At 34.5% G+C, this 6,281-nt stretch overlaps 1 long non-coding RNA gene across 3 annotated transcripts; it reads right to left on the bottom strand.

Moving 5' to 3' along the window:
* Positions 1 to 3,856: 3,856 nt before the first annotated feature.
* On the bottom strand, positions 3,857 to 5,748 carry LOC131595046 (uncharacterized). Of its 3 annotated transcripts, none has more exons than XR_009281697.1 (4): positions 5,211 to 5,748; positions 4,916 to 5,119; positions 4,190 to 4,836; positions 3,857 to 4,107 (listed from the first exon to the last, which is right to left on the bottom strand). It is a non-coding gene; the product is annotated as an uncharacterized LOC131595046 (long non-coding RNA). The 3 variants fall into 3 exon arrangements; XR_009281696.1 differs by having other exon boundaries at positions 3,857 to 4,243; positions 4,652 to 4,836; positions 5,211 to 5,738; XR_009281698.1 differs by having other exon boundaries at positions 3,857 to 4,836; positions 5,211 to 5,733.
* Between the last annotated feature and the right edge of the window lie 533 nt (positions 5,749 to 6,281).

Raw genomic sequence — 6,281 nt, forward strand, 5'->3', positions numbered from 1 at the left:
ACTGCATAATTGTGCTTTCACTAAAACGGCCATATCTTGAGTTCTACAACTCGAAACGGAGCACCGTCAGAAGCGTTGGAAAGGCCTTCCAGTTCTATATATGGAATTGACTAGATAATATGCTTTTAATGTAGATATAAATTATGGCATAGGATTAGGTGTTGCATGATATTGGAATAAGTACTTTTAGCATTGAGATTATGTCTATGAGATGCTCACCTTGTGTGGAACTTAGGCCAGGATGTTTACCTTGGTTATTAGGCTGTATAATATTGTTCTAACCTGAGTATTTGGACCCTTGACCTTATTTAAGGAAGTGTAGGAATACTATAGAAGTTATGATTTTCCCTGTGCTGAGAACTTTCGCTATAGAGAACTTTGGTTCGCTGTAGCGGACTAATAGCGAATAAGTCTGGGAGTTGAGTTGATTTATTCGCTGTAGCGAATCGGGGCTTCGCTGGCAGTTCGCGTAGCGAACTGGCTTGATGCAGAATTCATACTTTTCCCTATTGAGTGCAGTTTCGTTCCAATTTGGGAACCGAAAGCCTCTTGTTTTGGAATGAGAATTATCATGGAATTGTTTGAGTAAATATGTGTTTCTATGATGATTAAATGCATGATTACACTATGGTTATGACATTGATATGCATGTTGGATGAGTTATAAATCACATGTAATGTTATGTATGATTATGCATTGTTTTCCGTTTGTTCCGGTTGAACATTCGGATGTGATTGCCTGTGTGATGGCTGATACTTTGATGTGTGTATGCTTGAATCGGAGTAAGCTTAAGCTACTAGGTGGTAAGGCCTGTTTATGGACTTAGTTCCATCATTTACCGTTGCGATGTGCTGGTGAGGGTCTTGAATGGCGTTTCCCACCTTGATGTAACACATCGGCGTGCTCGGTATGTGTTTGTGCACCTGAGCTACCATTGCGATATGCTGGTGAGGGTCTTGAATGGCGTTTCCCACCTTGATGTAACATATCGGCGTGATTGGTATGGTGGGGTCGTGATGCCACGTAGGCTACATCACTTCGGACTCACCTCTAGTGATGTCATGTAGATAATCACTAGGCTTTCGCCCGGTGGGCTTGTACTGTCATGAAGGCGTTTTCGCATTTGGATAACCACCTGCGTATATACATGATTGATGGGGTTGTGACACCACTTCGGAAGTCACTGCGGTAACTCATCACAGATGAGATTGTGTAGCCAAGTAGGTGTAATTCACATGGGATTCATCTGATTCATAGTGCGGTGGTCTTGTGCGAGTCTCTTGACGCGATGTACAGGAGTAACTCACCGAGGGTGTGGTTTGGCAGCCTAGGTAGACGGGCAAATTCTACTCCGGGATTCCTCGTACATGGGTACGGGTCTGCATACTTGTTTGTGATGGCGTTGAGCCTGTTTGTTGCTATTGCCTTATTGGATAGTTATGGGACTTCCAATGGTGGTGTATCCTTGTTTTTGTTTGTATCAGACCGTGAGGAAAACCCCGGATCCATGGTGGATCTGTTTGATTGTATGCACCTTGTAGAACTGAGTGAACCCATAAGATAGGAGAACTCATTGAGATTTAGTAATCTCACCCCAATTCTCTTAATATTTTCAGGAACATGTTAGAAGTAGTCTGATTGTTTGAAGGATTGCTTTGAAGACTGTGGACCAACAAATGGCAGGAAGACCTCTTCATACGTTATCTTTCCGCTGTGCATTGTTGAAGACAAGCTGATCATATACCTCTTAGTTGGAAACTGGAATTTTATGGATTTTAATTTCTTGCCTTTAACGCTTATGTATGTTTCTTGTACCCTTTATAGCATCACTACATATTATTCTAGACATATATGTATGGGGTGTTACAAAAAATAATTCATTCTAATTGTATGACTGAATAAGGTATCTTTTGATAAAAATAACATATATCAATTTTAAGACTTTATTCAAACACCGAACATTGATATATATTTCCATCATCTTATCCGATTATTATGGGATTTTTTCAAATTTCATCTATTAATTTAATTAAAAGACTAGCAAGATACACGTGCGTCTACACGAGTAAATTTATTTGATAGACTATAAATTATACTAAGATATATTTGTAAATTTAAAATGAATTACTTAGTTGTAAAATAACAATGATCATATAAACTCAACTGCATTTAATAACCATACAAAAATAAAAAATGGATCTACGAGATGAAAAAATAAAAATAGAATTTTCTGACATTTTACTCTCAAATAAAGACAACTCTTAAAATAAAATAGATATTGTATTGATAGTGACTAGTGAGATAGAGAGTTTGTTGTCTGCACAACTATTAAGTATTATCCAATTTAATAGTGTGTGTGTGAGTGTGTGTGTGTGTGTGTGTGTGTGTGTGTGTGTGTGTGTGTGTGTGTGTGTGTGTGTGTGTCTTTGTGTGTGACTAAATTTGAAATGAATTACTTAACTATAAAATAATAATGATCATATAAATTCAATTGTATTAAATAACTGTACAAAAATATATAAAAAATAACCCAAAAATGGATAAAAGAAAAAAAGAAAATTTTAATATTTGAAAATAAATACATTTGTCTCTTAAATAATATTAATTTTTCTCCTTATACCTATTTTCATTAAAATAAAATTAAAGACTATATTTTTAAAAGCAACATTGATTCAACATGTATTATTTGTGATAATTGTCTAAGTGACATGTTATTTTAAGATCATTTTAGTTTTTGAAGCATGCATAATATTGCATAAAAACTTTTATAAAAAATAAAAGAAAAATATTTTTTTTACACTTTTCTCTTTTTGGTTGTTTACGTCTTGTGAATTTTTTTTAATATCGTACCTAATCTATGGTTTGATAGGATATATACGTGAGCTAATGAAATATATTGACCATTACATCCAATATTTTAAGTATTGATGGATTTGAAAATGTGAAAGTAGAAATAACTAACTATTATATTAGCTTGTGAGATTCAATTGTAACGTTATTATTTGATAATTAACAACATAATATAGCTTAGTGTAAGATTAGTGTAGATAGTTACACATGAGATATACATTATTTGTTGAGTGTATATAGTGCCCTTTGTACATTTTACTATATATAGCTTTTACCATTGTAACTGTAATTAACAATTTACCATAATGAGTGTCATACTCCAAATTTGTCCTACACCTAACTTATTTTAACTGGCTTAGACTTCTCATTTCATAATCTCATGTACATACCTCCCATTAGGTCATATAACGCATCATGCATCATTAATCAATAAGGCACCTGGGGCATTGGATCAATGGTCATGGAAAGATCTAGGGTTTCAGAATGTTCAGGATTTCTACACTATGTGGACTTGTTCAACAGAGGCTTTTATTGATCATGGCCTTATGATCATCAGGGAGCTTTACTAAGCGGTTCGTCATTTAAGGAGTGGCTGCATTATTATTTGGTTCACTTTAGCTGCTTGAACTACAAGTCACTCAATTTGGGATTTTGTGCAAGAATTAGGTGAAACATGGGGGAACTTATGAATCATTTCAAGGTTGGAGAGTATATGTCAAGACTTTGACTTTGTAGTCAAAGTCAACCAAGGAAAGTCCTCTACCGTGATCACTTGATATACAAGAAGCAAAATAGTCAAACTGGATTCTATAGGACCATGAAATCTTTGAATTAAAAAAACAAAACAAGAAGGCAAGCTTCATCCAACTTCATTCAAAGTTCAATTATAAGTCAGAATTCAAACTCAAATTCATTACACTACACTTCATGTCAAAAGTCCAAATCCATTATAAACTTCAAGTACAAATGCAAAAGAGAAGTCCTGTTCCTAAGCCTATTTCCAAAATTCTTCTAAGCATGCTCCATTCAAAACTCATTACAAAATTCAAACCATCTTACACTCCAAGAAATTACACAAAATTACTTCATTACAAATCCATATATTACAACTACATAGAAAATTTCAACAAACAAAATACAGTTGACTCATGTTTTGCTAAAACCCTTCACTTGCACTTTCTTATGCCATTAGCCGTTTCCATTCATCTTCCAACCTTTGACCTCATGTCGCTTTGACTATATCAAGATCCATGTACCCTGCCAAAGAAAGGTTCATAAACAAGCTTAGACATAACATTTTCAGAACAAACTTTTTAGCATTCAGTTACCAACATCTAACCAATCCTAACTGTTTGAGACAAAAAACCAATTTTTCCTGCACTCAACCTGCTGCCTGCATCATTTAATCACACATCAGTCCATAAAATTTCGAGAACAATTCAAATCTAAACATTCAAATCACCTATAACAATTTCTGGTTTCTAACAGTCTCATCTCTTTCACTCCAATCAACTTCTAAGTAACAGAAAACTTAATTCAATTTTGCTACCACTAACAGCTTCAGCCTTCCACATTCAAGTAACCTGTAGCCTCCTCTGTACTCCCTAACTAACAAAACAGAATTGCTAACTAGCTTCCAGCTCATCAAAAACAGAAATAACCACCCTTAACCCACACATAATAGAATTTCATAACTGATCCCAACAACTTCCTAACCATTTCTAACAACTTTTAACAGAAAAAATCAGTTACACAGAGTGGCAACAAAATCAATGACAGAAAGATCAGAGTGAAAACTAACCTTCAAAAGCTGATTCTCTTCACTTATATAAAAAATAACCTCCACCCTCAATCAGAAAATCTTTGACTCTCCACCATTTCATCTTCTCCTCCACCACTTTCCCATCATCATTTTCTCATCATCTTCAATCTTCACAATCTCTGAATTCACCATCATCTTCATCCTCTCTCAACAGAATTCATCACCTTCAATCACCAAAGAAATTCAAAAAAAAGAGGGAAGAGAAAATTGGATAACAGAAAAAGAAAATCGATTGGGACTAACCTCATCACAGAAGAACCTTCATCTTTCTCTCTCTCGATTCAGTCTTCACAGAGGTTCACCATTCCATCTCATCATCATCTTCTTCTCTCCATCACTAGTCATCATTTGTTTTAGCAGAACCTCCCTTCACAGAGGCTCTCTCTATTCACCAACCTTCACACCTCAATTCTCGTCATAAGCTTCATCTTCATCATTTCCTCGAACCTGCAGAATCATCAATCAAAATCTTCATCATCATCACTTCAATACTCGTAGACAGAAAATCCACAACAGAAAAAGATCAAAGGGAACTTACATAACAGCAAAAAGAGGAACCTTTAGCAAAATTTCTGATAACAGAATCTCCAATTCCTCCCCCTCGATTGACCTTCTTTATCACAGCAATCATCATCTTCTTCACATTTCTCAAATCTTCTTGGATCCACTCTTCACAACTTCGCAATGAACGTCAAATCACAAACTGCAAATTTTCGATCTTGACTTTCAAAGTTCTTCAACCTTCATCGCGGACGGATAAGAGAGAGGATTAAGTGAGAGCGAGAGAGTATTGAGTGAGAACGAGAGACGAGCGATTTGAGAGGAGAATCGAGTGAGAATCTGAATCAAAGAGAGTTTGAGGAGAGATTGAGCCGAAAGAGATCGAGGAATATCGAGAGAGGCGGCTCCGAGACAAAAAACGCGAATCGATTGGAGAAGAAGCTCGAAAAGTTCTGTCGCCGTCACCGTCGCGAGAGGGTGGAAGGTTGAGTTCTTCAGATTCAGAACTCCATCAGCCGCAAAAAAACGAGTAACCCTAAATCCCTCTTTCCATTTTTCTTATTAATTAATTAATTTGATTTAATATTTACATTTATTATAAAGTCTGAAATTTGAATTAACGTGGATGCCTAAAGTCTGAATTAACATTAGAATTGATAATTAATTAGATTTAATTGAGGTGTAATTGAGTTTAATGGAACTAGTAAAGGACCCGTGCGCCCGCACGGGTCACGTAAAGTCGGTATAACAATCAAAAACATATAATATTGTTATGGTAAAATAATAAATTTAAAAAAAAAACGACGTATGTATATAAACAATAATCAACATATCATAATGATTGATAAATAAAAATGTAATATTTTGAAAGAAAAAAAATATTAAATAACTAAATAATTAGAATAAAACAATTAATAATAATAGTTACAATAGAGAGGAAAAGAAAATTTGAACATAGATGTAATATTTTTTATATTAAGTAATCTTATATGTTTGATAATGTATCCAAAAAAATTATTTAAATTTGTGGACTACATTATAAATATTAAATAAATATAATATTGTTATGGTTAAATAATTATATTAAACAAACTGAAAAATGTATATA

The sequence above is a fragment of the Vicia villosa genome, linkage group LG4 (assembly GCF_029867415.1).
Source record: "Vicia villosa cultivar HV-30 ecotype Madison, WI linkage group LG4, Vvil1.0, whole genome shotgun sequence".
Lineage (NCBI taxonomy): Eukaryota > Viridiplantae > Streptophyta > Magnoliopsida > Fabales > Fabaceae > Vicia > Vicia villosa.